This window comes from Protobothrops mucrosquamatus, unplaced genomic scaffold (assembly GCF_001527695.2).
Source record: "Protobothrops mucrosquamatus isolate PMUCROS unplaced genomic scaffold, P.Mucros_1.0 scaffold383, whole genome shotgun sequence".
NCBI lineage: Eukaryota > Metazoa > Chordata > Lepidosauria > Squamata > Viperidae > Protobothrops > Protobothrops mucrosquamatus.
The window spans coordinates 139081-155366 of record NW_015386715.1 but is presented as its reverse complement, the minus strand read 5'-3'; the positions used below and the strand labels follow the sequence as shown (position 1 = coordinate 155366).

The following is a 16286-nucleotide window of genomic DNA, read 5'->3' as shown; positions in this document are numbered from 1 at the left end:
TTAGAAAGGAATGAGCTTTTGGGTTGAAGACCCATGAGAATTCATATTCAGTCTTTCATAATGTCTTAATAGTGGCGTGTTTTTTGTAATTACTGTTTTACTGCACTCACTGTTTTGTGAGATAGGCAGCATATAAATAATGTTCCAAAAAATCCAGATGTGTACTCTTGGGAAATGGATGGAAAATATATATGCATTAAATATTTCCAACACTGAATATTTAGAGACAGCCAGGCTATAGTTTATTCCCATCTCTTCCCAAAAAATATTGTAAATCGCACAGAGAAAGTAAATTTGATCTACATCAGGGGTCTTCAAACTTGTCCCTTTTATGACTTGTGGACTTCAACTCCCAGAATTCCTCAGCCAGCATGCCTGGCTGAGGAATTCTGGGAGTTGAAGTCCACAAGTCATAAAAGGGCCAAGTTTGAAGACCCCTGATCTACATCTTGAAAAGTAGAAGTTTGGTGTGTGGGAGCGTTGTAAATAAAACATGGTCCAGATCAGTGTTTCTGAACCTTAGCAACTTTAAGATTTGTGAACTTCAATTCCCAGAATCCTCCATGCTAGCTGAGGAATTCTGGGAGTTGAAGTCCACACATCTTAAAGATGCTGAGGATCAGACACATTGATCTAGGTAATATCAAGCAGATCATCCTATTCTTTGGGGACTAGCCAAAAGGAACAAGTAAAAAAGACTTTCAGAACAATACCAGGGTCTTTTGAACTGTTATTGGGAAGGGGTGGGAAGGGAAAGAAATGAATCATTTCTCTTGGCTGCATCTTGCAGCTGCTCTATACATTATTCTTATGTCTAATAGCAGCATGGAGGAGTTTTCAGATTGCAAAAAAAAACTTCTCTGAAAGGAAATGAATTATGGTGTTGGTGAGGAATGCCATATATCAACCCCTGTCATTCTATTACTAAGATTTAATCAGCAATTTGATCAATACAAAATGTAATATCTAACTCAGATCTGTTCCATATTATCTCTTTCCTAAAGACAATCAACCTAAAAGCTTGATTTACAATATTACAGTGGCTTGCTCTGCAGTCACATTTTTCTCATTCTTGTACTAAAACTTTAACAACCCTTCCATCAATTACCGGTAGTATCAGCCGAAGTTTTCAGTATTTTAGCATTATACATTTTGCTACCAATCTTCCCTGTAGAAAAAGTTGTTTTTTCTGCAACCATTTTATGCCTAAATGTGAAAACTGCAAATCTAAAGTTAAATCTGTTTCACTTCCTGTTAATAGAAAAAACAGTCCCTGCAGCAAACCACAATTTTCTTATTTAACTACAAGTTTCAGGGTGTTTTTTCCATAGCTGCAATGGTTTGTTGAATTCATATCCTACAGCCAACAAATCCTGAAAAAATATTTATAGCCACTTAAATGTAAGTATTTTTTGTTATACTGAGGTGGTAGCGGTTTATATAAATGCAGTAACTAGAAGCATATCAGACTGATTATGCTTAGGATTCCTATGTGGATTAGACAAACCATATTTAATTTTCTTAAGATGCATTTTAAGTGCATAAAGCATTTTAATGTATCTTTAAAATTCATCGTGTACCAGTAGCTTTGAGTACAATATTCGATAGACCATCCAGATGTTCATTTAGCATTTTGTTTAAATGTAGAAGGTATTTTGAAAACAGAAATGGTATTAAACATAATATAATTTCTGTTGACCAAACATCCTGATCTCCCTGGCTTTGACATGTTCTATTTCTCAAATCAGACAATTTATATAAATTATGTCATTAGGTTTAGTTTATTATATGTCACTTATGTGATTACATAATGATGTAAAATGTCAATTGATCCAAATAATATACATTCATATTTAACAAACACCCCTTCCCTCAAATAGCCTGCTACTGTATATAAAATTTCACTGTATTGTTTTTAGACAGCAATACACTGAAAATGTGTGTGTGTGTGGGGGGGGAATTACAGTCTTTGTCCCTAACAACACTGGCAGTAATCTTTAGATATGTAGTATAATTAAAAACACACAATTTTAAAATAATAGAATACAATATAATCAGCAGCACATGCCTTATTAAAAAAAAAAAAGGTCTCATACCTCTAAAACCCTTTCAACCAGGTAGGCCCAAGACCTGTCACAACAGAAATGCAACCTTCCAGACTTCTATGAAAAATTAGTAAAACAAAAACTAAAGGTAATTTGGTCATTAGGCGAAGCAATTATTAAGTGAAACCATAATGTGCTTATGATATTACTTCAGCTCTCCTTTGCTTTACAGACCAGACCTGAAAAGGTCATAATCACAAAGATTAGTTGTAAAGTTACTTTTTACATCACCGCTGTAATTGCAAATGATCATTAAACAAGGCAGTTGTTAAACAAGAACTACTTGTATAGGCAGTTTTACAGGTGCCCATAAGATCAGCAATGATGTTGTACTGAAAATGTTGAATGGCAGCTTAATTATTTAAGACCAAACTTTTCAAATCCTCTGAGTTAGGCTAGCTGGATGGCCAACACTCAGATGCCCAAGAGATGACAGCAAAGATTACTCAAACAATTCTTAACTCTGTCACTATTAAGGACTGTATGCATTTTGAAGTAAGGTAAGGTAGTTTACAAACATCTTTCTTTCTAGCATACTTATAAATCCCTTTGCAACCAGGACAAGGATCTCTGACCCAGAATTACAGAGTATGTGGATGACAGGCACCCAATAGGCTATTTTAAACCAGTCACTTAAAAAAAAAAGCTTAAATTTAGACAAAAGACAGAAGTGGAGAACTCACTGCAGTTATTCATTTCCTGAATGATTAGCCTCTAAATAGAAAAAGAGGAATATTGGCAAGGATAATAAAAGATTTGGAAGGGGGAAGAGAAGAAATGGGATTAAATCAGTAGTTTAAGACTTAGTATTCTCCTAAAGCAGGCATGTCAAAGTCGCGACGTCACGTGACGTCGCGCAACGTATCGGGCTGATTTTGCCATTGCCGGCAATGGGGTGGGCGTGGCTTCCACGTGATGCATCCGGCCCATGGGCCGGCAGTTTGACACCCCTGTCCTAAAGGCTCCGTTTTTTGGTCCCAGGTATAATAAATTGAAAAGCAACTGAAGCTGAGCAGTATTCAAATACTCATACTCAGAAAGAAAGAAAACAATAATACTGAAGTACCAAATTATTTAAAGCAGGGGTTCCCAACCCCCGGACTGTGGAACGGTACCAGGCTGCATCATGCCAGCAACCAGGCCGCACAAAAAAGCAAAGTCCCATCCATGGGATGCAGGCAGCAAACAAAACCACACACGCTCCGGTCCACAGAAAAACCTTTCTCCACGGAACCAGTCCCTGGTGCCCAAAAGGTTGGGGACCTCTGATTTAAAGGACATAAACACGTGTGTTGTCTCTTTAAAAAGGTGGAAATTGATAAAATAAAATAAGCAGTTAAAAAAAAAGGAAAAGATGGGTTGGGAAATGCATTTTTGAAAATTAGGATATACTGGAGATATGATGATTCAGGACAGGGTCAAAAAAAGCAACATTGGGTAATGCACACAGAAACCCATCACAGCTTCAATCATGTGGGCCATGCAGTTAACATGGCCAGCCTTGACTTTGACCAGGGGTAGTCAACCTTGGCTCTTTTATGACTCATGGACTTCAATTCCTAGAATTCCTGAGCCAGCTTAGCTGGCTCAGGAATTCTGGGAGTTGAAGTCCACGAGTCATAAAAGAGCCAAGGTTGACTACCCCTGACTTTGACTGTATAATCCACTTAATGTGCTACAATAGGCAATCTGAAGCCCTCAAAATATTTTGAGTCACAACATTCACATTGCTTGCCATTGGCCACACAGGCTGGAACTAATAGGAAATAAACTCTTAAGCATCTGGAGAAACCTAGGCTGCCTACACTGGAATTAAATACATCTTTCTTTAAATGCCTTCAGTCATGACGTTTACGGTCAGTCTCACTCATATAAAGACACTCACAGACACAGAGGGTTTGTACACTGAACAAAATTATAATGTGATATATATTTAGTTCTGATTTATCACATGTGAATTCAGTCACTACAGTCTGTAAGTCATGGTTTATGGCATAGCATTATTTGGTTTGTTCAATAAACCATGGTCAAGATAAACGATGGCTTTGTGTAATGTGTGAAGCCACCCACCTACATGCAATCTGCCTCTCTTTCTCACTCTCTGTTCCTAATCTTGCTTTGTTTAAGAGTAATGCATAGGACAAAGGGACAATAAAAAGGCAAAAATGTAAAGATACATGTTATATACCCATGTACTCCCACGCCAACAATTATAAACAAGGTGTGTAGAAGAAGCAAAACAAGCAGGTTATATATCAAAAAATACTATCCTTTCCTTAATCTCTTGAAATCTTTCCTAAAGAAAGCTGTCTAAAGTTGTCGTTAATATTATTAGCAGAGAACAAAGTATTATTAAACAACAAAGCTACTATTTTCATGGAAAATCAAAACAACCAGCAATGATGAGGATGATGGGTCATACAATTTACATGTAGGCTACCAATACAACTGTTACTATTTATCAAGAGAAGGAGTCTCCAAACTTGACAACCTTAAGACTTATGGACTTAACTCCCAGAATTCTCCAGCCAGCATGAGGAATTCTGGGAGTTGAAGTCCACAAGTCGTAAAGTTGCTAAGTTTGAAGAGCCCTGATCAAGAGCACCCTTGGTCCCATTGCAAAAAATAACTCCTGCTGCTATAGCAGTGAACCAAAACAGACCAAAACCTCTCCAAATAGATTCCAAATGTGAACATATCTGTACTGGGGACATGAAATTAAAGTACACATTTCTATTCTATATGGTACAGGACTTCATATTTTTTAAAGAGAGCATTCATGTCACCCCATCAGATGTCTTTCAGATAATCCAGCAGTATCCACTGGTTCCAAATAATTTCTATTGCTGTTCATCAACCTTACTGCTTCATCCAACATTTTTTTAAACATTTTTTTTTGGGAGGGGAGGGCAAACATCTCAATGAGATGATACCGAGCATTTGTGGATATGGGTTTGTTTTCTAGTAAATAGCTGTTTGTAAAAGGCCATGCCTATTTTGGTAGTTGTATGAGTAAAATGGGATGTTCTCAATATTTCAAATGTGACGACCTCTTTCGTCTCAAATTTGCTTACCTCTCTCGCCCATACAAATATATTAGAAGGTAAGAAAAGGACAAAAATCCAACCCCTCCCTCCACACATCTTCACAATGTTGTTCTGCCCACTAATAAAGTGATATTTGTTGCAAATTAAATAAATAATTTGTGCTTTTCAAAAGGAAAGTATCTTACCTCTCCTTTGGGTACGCAAGTCTTGACTACAAAAATATGTCAACAATCTAATGGTCATTTATTTACAGAGCTCTTTTGAAGTCCTTTCAGAAACTCCAGAATAGAATAGAATAGAATAGAATAGAATAGAATAGAATAGAATAGAATAGAATAGAATAGAATAAAATAGAATAGAATAGAATAATCTTTATTGTCATTGTGTATCTCACAACGAAATTAAGTGCTGCCCACACTGCACACTACACACAAGTAAAAACCACAAGTGAAATCATACACTGTATACATGCATCCTTCACATTCTATTCACCATTGCGCTGCCCCTAATAATTGCACTTCAACATTGCACTATACAATAGTGTTTAATATGGTTACAGCTCTGGGATTAAAAACTATTTTTCAGCCTATTTGTCTTTGTTTTTATTATCCTGTACCGTCTGCCAGATGGTAATAGTTCAAAAAAAGAATGTTCGGGATGAGATGAGTCTTTGAAAACGTTTTGAGCTTTCCTAAGACAGTGGGAACTGTACAGTTTGTCCAGAGGGGGGAGGAGAGGGCAGCCAATCATCCTCTGGGCATTATCCATTCATTTGCTAACCTCAATCACTGGATTTTACTTTCCTTTCAATTTCTTGATCCAGGTCTTTTATAATGTTTTTTGAAACATTTTGTAAAGCCAGCACCCTGATTGCTCATCTCTGCCCCATTTCTCCTGGGATATCCTCCCATTTCTCCTACTTTCACAGCTTCCCCCCCCCCGACTTTAGTTATTCCTGTTGGGATTATCTATTGCGCATTCCTCCTTCCTCGGGTGATCTCCTCTCCAACTCCACTACCTTCTTTCCTTCAGCCTCTTTGCTCTTTGGTGCGCTTCTTCTTTGATGCATGAACAGCATCTCCAATCCACACCAGCACACATACCCAAAATGAAACTACTTTGCCTGACAAATCTCCTTATCAATCTTAGATAAGATAGATACGTTTTGCTTACAGATGTGCTAACTAAACCGAGAACTTTTTAGCTACCTACGTGACACTTCTTTTATATTTGGCAAGATCGAAATCTAACCTTGAGGAAAAAAAACACAACACTTAATCATGGTTAGGTGGTGATGTGATAGCCATCTTCAAATATTTGAAGGACTGTCACAGGCAAGAGGAAATCTATTTATTTTCCAAAATACTTGAGGACAGGACAAGAAGCAATGGGTGAAAGCTAGTCAGCAAGAGATCTAATTTGAAACTAAGGAAAAACTTCCTGAAAATGAGAAAGATTGCTTCCTGGAGTAGTGGGTGCTCCGTCGCTGGTGGTTTTCAAGAAAAGTTGGATAACCATTTGTCTGGGATGGAATAATGACTCCTATCTTGGGGAGGGGATTGAATTAGAAGACCTTCAAGGTCGCTTCCAGACCTATAATTCTATGGCAGCTCATCCTGCCACAGAACTGAATAAATATTGAAACAGGCGGCTTAAAATATACTTATTCATGGTTAAAAAAAACAAAACCACTTCCCAATTCCCCATCCAGACCCTAGGGAAAACACAAACAAAATCTTGGATTCATTCATGTATCATATGGCACTGCTCTTCTATGTTCCCCAACCTCTTCTACTTCCCTGGAATAGAAGGAGAAAGAGAAGGTGCAGCACAACTGCACTTGCAAGATTCTGTTGTTATAGCCAACCTCAATAAAAGTAGCTTAGCCTTTCTGTTGAGTTGGTTTCCTGGTCTGGTCTATCTAGTAGGGCTGACACCCACCTCTTTGTATCAATAATACACTCAATTTGATCTCTGGGTATTCCATCTGGTGATCTCTGTGTAGATAGGTGTTGTTTTGGCTGTTTAGAGATTGTATTAATAAAACAAAATAATTGGATTGGTGGGAATTGATGTACTCCTCTACTATATTTCTATCCAACTTCTTATAATTTCTAACATTGGCATGCAGTTTCTAGCCACAAGCAGTGCATCTTGTTTCATGTTCTGTTAATTTCAGACTGTACTTGTAATTGTATTGTAAAACTCACCAACCTTCTACATCACTGGTTGGATTATAAATTTGGATAAGTGGTATATTAAAGTGGTATATTTCAAATGTCTTTGAAATTTAATTAATATTAATCAGTCACTGATTGCATTGAACCCAAAGACTGTCTTTGCTATATTGTATCCTACATTATTTCTAAGAGATCTTGAAACTTCCTGACAGTTAAAACAATTAGCCAGTGGAACAACCTGCCTCCAGAAGCGGTGAATGCTCCAACACTGGAAGTTTTAAAGAAGAGGCTTTCAAAATCAAAGATGCGTTGATTTTTCAAGAAAGTCCAGTTGCCTTTTTTAAAGCACCTTTGGGGTGGCAGTTGTTGCAAGCAACGGTGTAAATGCCGTGGACTCTCTTTGAATCTTTTTAAGTCCCAGAGCAAGCATGGTTGCCAATTCAGCCAAGCAGCACAATCTTTGGGGGTTTATGAGAATTCGCTGTGGCCAACTCACCACAGCCAACTCGCCGCAGGACAACTTGTTGTGGGACAAGAATTACATGAATATCAAAGAAACAGTGGAACAGAGTTGGCCGTAGCGAATTGGCCGCAGAAAGTTGTCTGTAAGCAAGTTGTCCCATTCCGATCTTTGCAGCGCAGAACCTACCCAGACCCCAGCATATATGCAGCCATAAGCAACAGCTTAATGCTGCCAACTGATCTCAAGCTCCACTGATACGGTATAACTCATTTCCTAGGTGTGATGTATTAGACTACACACTAATGTTGTAGTTACCGAAATCTGAATTCATATTAACTGTGTAAACCTACTCAACCACCCACAATCCAGGAAGTATGTAGGTAGATTTCCACTTACATGGGGGGGGGGGAAGCATATTTCACTCATCAGAGGAAGAGTAGAGCAACCAGCCACATCGTTTCACGCTTCTTGGCATGGCCTTGCAAAGGGGAAGTGGTACTTGAACCACCTCTGGAAAACAGTTCGGAAAAGTGTTTTCAGCTGCAAGAGCACTGAATGGTGGATAGAAGAGAAGTAACAGAATGGAAACTTCTATATAATCTGGCCAAAATCACAAAACTGTGTCTCACTTATTTTGGTCATGTCATGTGGGGGGATTCACCAGACAAAAGCAATTATGTTTGAAAGAGTTACCAGAAAAAGGAAACCAGGCCATCAAAGAACACGAGGGCTGGACAACATCAAAGCTGACACCAGCCAAAGCATACAACAACTCAAAGAAGTAGCGCAAGATCGGAAGACGTGGAGAGACCTGGCCCATAGAATCGCCAAGAGCCAGACACGACTGAATGGATGATAACATCATCGTCGTCGTCATCATCATCATCATCATCATCATCATCATCATCATCATCATCATCATCATCATCATCATCATCATCATCATCATCATCATCATATCTGGCCCCTATCCTACATTCAGGGCTAGAAGATTTAGATATAGCAATTACTTTCTAAATTAACATATTAACTATTTTAATTTCATTATTAAATCCCTTCCCCACCTTTCTGTTTATTCTAATGTTCAAGGCAGTATGCAGCAATAGAAAATCCAAATTATAAAATGGAATGAACTTAATGCAATTGAAAGCACTATGAAAAGCACTTGTTAAATAATTGAGAATGAACAGGCTGGTGAAAACAGTATGCCTTTTCTATCTTTCTAAATATTTGGAGAGCAAACACCTACAGTATCTTTTTAGGGATGCAAACACTTTCCATAATCTGGGACAAGATCATTTCCTCATACACCTGATATCTGAATATGAATCCAGTTTTAGGAGTTAAGGAAGATTTTAACATGAAATTGTATCCTCAGCTGACCCTGCAGATTATTAGTTGGAGAAAAATCATGCAAGCTTCAGAAACCTTTTCAGCACTTTTTTGGTACTTTTCCCCCAGAATAGTTTCAAAAATCTTGCCAGTTCTTTGGAATAACTATCCCCAAAAGAGGATTTTGTTTCATATTTTCAAAGGCATGCACTTTTTTTTTCTAGTCAAACATTTGATTCTTGTTGCAATTATATTCTGATCCCTCATGCACTAAATGGGATCAACACATCTGGGAAACATTTAGGTTTCCAGCACAAAATTGTTAAGCATAAAAAGACCCGAAACTGAGAAATAATCTGAAAATTAGGTAGCCAGCCCTAATGTACTTAACAACTGGGGTTTTTTTTACTAGGTTTTGATTGTTTTTAGCAATGTAATTTACAAAGTGGGAAAAGTTGCTTCTGCTAAAAGAAGGGGAGTCAGAAATCCTCAATAAGTAGTAGAATTCCATTCTACTTTTGGTTTACCACCTTTGCTTAAGATTTTTGGAACAACACCGGGTGAGGACTGTTAGTGATCAGTGGGCATGGAAGGCTAATTGATAGCATGGGTGCTTTAAAGAATTCAAATAGGTGCTTCTTTTGCATCCCTGCCCACACTTTAGCATCTTTGGGGAGAGAATTTGAAGCCCTACGCATACTTATTATGTTTTGGCTACTGCTTACTGTAATTCTATATATTTATATACTGGAAGCCAACTCCGATAAATTCAGTAAGAACAGGCATTGATAGGATGGCCCTGTTAATCTCAAACATGAGAGTGAAAGCAGTTTTTGCAATTTATGTTTCCTCATCTATCCAACCATCCCCCCCTCCTCTTTCCTGGTAGAGGATATTTTTCAAGATGCACATTTCCTGGGGTTTGCATGACACACTAAACCACAATCTAGCCCAAACACATTTAAGCCCTAATGTACCATTTAAACTTAACTCACACGATTTACGGTTCAGTATGTTGTATGCCGTATATCCAGAAAATGGAGTAAATGAAGTAAATCCCAGTTAACTGTAGGCAAAGAAGTAGGAGATGTGTGCACAGCTATTCATTTGATAAAAATAAAATAAAAACATATTTTATGATTATGTGACTTATTTATTCAAGATCCTTTTTGTAAAACTAAATGAATCCTATGAATATCAGGCTAGGGCAGTGGTGGCGAACCTATGGCATGGGTGCCAGAGGCGGCACTCAGAGCCCTCTCTGTGGGCACGTGCGCCATCGCCCCAGTCCTAGGCCTTCATCTGGGTTTTATACAACCTTTTCGCTTTAGGCCTCCGCCGCCGTGTGCAAAAAAAAAAAAGAAGGTTCAATCAATCAGTCAATTTCAACGTCTCGCGGGGAAAAAAAGATCTTGCAAAGTTGGAATTGATTGATTGAACTTTTTAGTCCCACCCAGTCTGCCGTTACCACCGCAGCCATGCCCACCCAATGGGCCACACCCATCCAACTGGCCACACCAGGCCAAAGGGCCACACCCACCCGGCACCCGACGATGCATAAGTGGGTTTTGGGTTGTAGTTTGGGCACTCGGTCTCTAAAAGGTTTGCCATCACTGGGCTAGGGAAATATTATCTATGTTCTCATGCAAAATATAATCTCCCAAGTCTGAGAGAGATGATCCACAATGGTATCTGTAATGGGCTGTGAGAAAAAACTTGGGAGAGAGGAAGAATAGCTGTAGCCTAACCAATGATCAGACTAGGGCAAGAATAGGCAACCTTGGCTCTTTTATGACTCGTGGACTTCAATTCCCAGAATTCCTGAGCCAGCCATGCTGGCTCAGGAATTCTGGGAGTTGATGTCCACGAGTCATAAAAGAGCCAAGGTTGCCTACTCCTGGACTAGAAATATCTCAGCAAACAGCAAAAAAAAAAAAAATGGGGGTAGAGAAAGCATCTCTGAAGGGATCCTTCTTAGTTCTCTGGAAAATAAAGGTAAGGGAGAGAAGAATTACTTTCTGACTTGGAAGATTCTGTTACAGTTAGTAACCTTATAATAAAGGTGGTGTTACTACTCATGGTTTTGATTACTTGCTGAGTATCTCGAAGGACTGACAGTATCGTTTTGGGCAAGCTGGTTCTATCTTTCTGTCACTGTAATGTAATGTGTGGATGACCTTGGGGAATGAGGGGTAGAGATGTTGCCTAGGAAACCATCAGACAAGAGGGGCAAAAGCCCCCAGTGGCTTAACAGAACAAGAAACATAGGAAGGACCTGCCCTAATGGATCAAGCAGTTAAAAGATCAAAACTTATACTTGAAAAATATGTTTGTTAGAATCAGCCAAACCAATGCAAAAATTCAAGCTTTTGATTTTTTTTCTGAATTCTGCAGCTGGCAAGCTATTCCAAAAAGCAAGGGACAGGGAGGACACTTGCACATACAATTTTCTTCCCAGGACATAGCAGTGTAGGATAGTTCTCCATTAACCAAAGTTTCCCAATTCATCTGAATTAAGGTATAATAATTATAAAATGGGCTTTAAAAACACAGGTTAAACTGAGGTTAAATTTCCCAGATCATTCAAATGGCGGCAAGGACAGCTACCTATATAATTAATTGAAAAATTTCTAGATTGATTGCTGAGCATTATAAATTGGACAGGGGAGTAGCTATGGATGGACATAGATAAAAAAGCTCATCAGAACATGGTCAGCAGGTCTGTTATATTTAAGAACCAATCAAACTCCTATTATATCTTAGCTTGGGAGGTTGGATTCATACCACAATAATCCATAATGCAGTTTGTTCACTTATATTTTGTGCAAACCAAAATATAATGAAGTTTGTAAACTATGAATTTTTTTCTTGTTGTATTATGTGAACTCAACCAATTCTTCTTTATTCAGGAAATCGTTGTTAAATAAATTATACCTAAACTTGAGCAACAAACTAAGAAATTGTTATACACAGACATGTGTGTGCATGCGTGTGCACATACACATACACATATTCCACTTATATTTACATTGTGAAATGTTTCAGATTGTTTTACTATTCACAGACTACACCTCTCTAATTCAATTCAGGAAAAAATACAGTAAAAACATAAGTTTGGAATCATATTGACAGTAGCTTCCAAAGGAAGTAGAAATATTTTAGCAAACATTTGCTTCCTGTGTAGATTAAGTACTTGCTACAATAAGTTAGACATCTTAAAATAAAGATTTTATTTATGTTCTCGGCTAATTTGCCTAGTCTCGTTACATGGCAATGTTGCTGGTGGAAGTAATACATTTTGGCTGTACTAGAAAAGGAAAGTATGTTCATTTTCTGATTTCATTTCAGCTTTAATAAATGGAAAATCTGGTTAACTTTCTAGAACCTTTTTGAAGAAAGAACGGTCTTATTTTAACTTTAGGATTATCGAGATTTACGATACGGATACATTGACACGTTCCAAATATTTAAAGTATAGCCGAGGAAGAAGTGATTCTTTTATTAAGGTTTAGTCCAGTATTGTAGGAAAGTTGTATAGGTAGGATATGTACAACTACATGTCATCAGTCGGCAAATTGCTCGTTATTTCTGAATCACTTTGCAAGTCTAATGTGAAAACCTCACACAACTTTTAACCAGAGAACAAGCCAAAAGAACTACAATTCCCCTTGTTACCCTGTCTGAACTGTTGCCAAGAAAATTACACAGACTGGTCCATGTAGTCATCAACAGTCAAACTCCGTCTGAAAAAGTTTTTTTATAGCCTAGCCATCAAAAGAGAAAGCAAAATACAGTAATATGCAGGCATGAAAACAACCGAGTCAAAGATGCATTTGTCACAGTCCATGCAGAATCTGCTTCTGAAAAGAGCAAGGTCGACAACTGTAAATGTATAAAATATATCAGTGGAGGCAAATCTTGTACAGCATCATAGGTGGGGAAAACCAGAATGAATTAATGTAACAGCGATTCCCAAAGCAGACTGATAGCTAGAAAATGCATCTTTAAAATATGACCTGCAGTAATTTTTCCTGGGAAATCGAATGTGTGCTAAATCTGAGTGGTTTTCCTTCATGATCAGATACAGATGACTATGTATTGTTTGAATTTTAAAGCACAAGCTCCCCCCCCACAAACCAGTAAGGCATTTCCCAGCGTTTTTCACTACTAGCCATGTTAGGTGGGACTGCTGGCAATTCTGCATTGACCGAAACACTATAAATTCATGCACTATGGGGGTAGATTGAAAGAACCAACTATTGGGCACTTCCACCCTGGACCCCTAAGCTTTTCCTATTCTGTGCTAATGCTAGCTGGACTCTAAACATTAAACCAGCTTAAAAAATTCTTTCAGACTGGGCTGCTTCACTAGTAGGTTTGCACTAGCAGTGGTGGCGAACCTATGGCACGTGTGCCAGAGGCGGCACTCGGAGCCCTCTCTCTGGGCACATGCATCGTCGCCCCAGCCCCACCTCCTCCCATAGCCCCCTCCTCACCAGCAGCCCCCCGAGGAGAGTCGCCCCCAGCACGGCCCACGCGAAGCAGCGCAGCCAAGGACATGGTAGCTGGGCAGCGGGGACAAGACTCCGCCCTTGCGTCCCATCATGCGCAGATGCTGCTGCAGGGCATGGGCGGAGGGCGTGGTCGCCATGGTGCTGCTGGGCCATCTGGGTGATTTGTGGTGGGCCGTGGTGGTGGGTGGCCCAGCAGGCAGGGCGGAGCAAGGATGGGGGTGGGGGGCGGTTTTGGGGCACTTGGTCTCTAAAAGGTTCGCCATCACTGCACTATAGCCTTTTCATTTTGTGACATATATGCTTTTGAAAAACAGTTTGCATTTAAAGGTTTAAACTTTTTCTTTTTAATAGTGCTGCAGGATGGCAGCTATTGACTTGGGTGAAGGAAAATTCCTACCACTGCACACAATGCAGTTTTTCTAGAAGAAACTAAAACGCATCAGATGAAATTAAAATATAGTTTAAGCTACTAGAAGCTGGAAAATACCATTTGAAATATGGAGCAAGAAAATACAGACAGAGGTGCAGGAAGACAAATAAAAGACGGTATCATTCATTCTCTTCCAGAAAAAGTTGGTGGCCTGCACTCACAACAGGGCCGCGTAACTGTATAGAGATGCACCGAATTTAACTAGAAAAGACAACTCTTGTGGCTTAAGTCTTCAGATACTACAATTGTCATATGCAGATATTCAAAACGCTTTTCTCAGCTGCCTCAGAGAGCACGATTAGCTTCAGTAAACTTAAAATATGAGTTTTCAGTTGAACATGAGGAACGTCTTAAGAAAGCTGGATAATAAACCAGAAACTTTGTGTTGTGGACTCTTCTATGCTATAAGTTTTCAGTTTGTTACTGAAAATGCTTCTGTTCTTGGTTCCTTAAGAAAAGGGGTCTTTGGGTATCCATGCAGTTTTCTTAAAAACAATCAGGAAGATATCTTTTCGGGGGAGATTTTTATTTTTATTTTAAACTTCCTATTATAGGAAGCAGAGACAACTCTGTCAAGATCAATGGACAAACTAGGTACTGACAGAGCTATGTGTTTGTTGTCACTATCACTTCCATATAGAGGTAGTCCTCGACTTATGACCACAATTGAGCCCAAAATTTCTGTTGCTAAAGCAAGACATTTATTAAATGAATTTTGCCCCATTTTATAACCTTTCTCACCACAGTTGTTAACTGAACCGCTGCAGCTGTTAAGTTAGTAACATGGCTGTTAAGCGAATCTGGCTTCCCCATTGAGTTTGCTTGTCAGAAGGCCGCAAAAGGGGATCACGTGACCCCAGGACATTACAACTGTCATAAATACAAGTCAGTTGCCGAGCATCTGAATTTTAATCACATGACCGTGGGGATGCTGCAATGGTCATTAAGTGTGAAAAATGGTCATAAGTCACTTTTTTTCAGTGCCGTTGTAACTTTGAACAGTCACTGAATGAACTGTTGTAAGTTGAGGACTACCTGTAAATTCTCTGTTAAGCCATTCCGTCCCATTTTTTTCACTTGTCCAAAATGTTTTTCATTTGCATTTAAGTATGTATTTAAATATAACCTTTAAAACTTATTCTGATGCTTTGAGCCAAGAACTGTTCTGGAATATTCAAAAAGTATACAAATCGATGGCTAATTAAATTCTGAAAGCCATGTAAGTCCATGAAGTCGGAACACCCAGAGGTCAAATATTCAGGCATGGTTTGGTAACTATGAATTTTTCTACTCATCAGGTTTCCCAGCATCAGAAGGAGACAAATTATCAGTTCCTTCTAAATGAATTTCAACTTTCTTTCTCACTCAATCTGAAACAAAATAATAATAATAATAATCCCTTTCATAATAAAGTTGTATTAAAGTTTCTGTATTGAGCAGAAAAGAGGCGAAGGACATGATTTTAAAAATCCTCTTTCAAAGGCAGAAACACCGACCAAGTTTTTAGATGAAAAATCTTTACTGCTGAAATCTGGTGAACAGAGAAAAAATGATAGGGGGGGGGGTGTGTCAAGATAATCCTGTACAACAGGATTCCTTAACAAGAAAAATGAGCTAATGACCTACTAGCTGGTAATTAGTTTAGAAGGCTGATGATGCTTTCCAGCAAACATAGTTTTTTTTAAAATGGTTGCCAATGACAGAGACAGAAAGGGTATTACAGTACAGTAATCACTTTCATTTGAACACAGTTTGCATTGGGTTCTCTACAAAATCAGAGGTGACGTTCACCTACTGTACTAAATTATAATGTGGCTTGTTTAGTTTTAGTGTGTTCTATGAACCCAGACAGTGCAGTTTATAAATACTAGCTAAACAGGTTGCATGAAGTCACTCGTAGTTTATTTCATAAAGCACTGTAATGCAAACTATAGATTGTTGTATGAAACTAGTCTAAGAGTATGTTTCCTGAAATAATAATATCAGTGATTCTAGGATTAGTTGGATATCCCTGGAATCTTAAGATAAGAGAATGCACTACATCAGTGATGGTGAACCTTTTAGAGACCGAGTGCCCCAAAACTGGCCCCGCCCCCGCTCCACCCCCTGCCCCGCCCCCACTCTGCCCCCCATCCCCCACCCGCCTGCCCACAGGACCACTCACCGCCTCCAGGGCCCACCACAGATCGCCCAGGCAGCCCAGCAGCGCTATGGC

At 38.9% G+C, this 16286-nt stretch overlaps 1 protein-coding gene across 1 annotated transcript in view; it reads right to left on the bottom strand.

Moving 5' to 3' along the window:
- Positions 1-16286, bottom strand: part of WIPF1 (WAS/WASL interacting protein family member 1) — a 41458-nt gene that overhangs the window by 23676 nt on the left and 1496 nt on the right. The gene's annotated exons all lie outside the window — the stretch shown is intronic.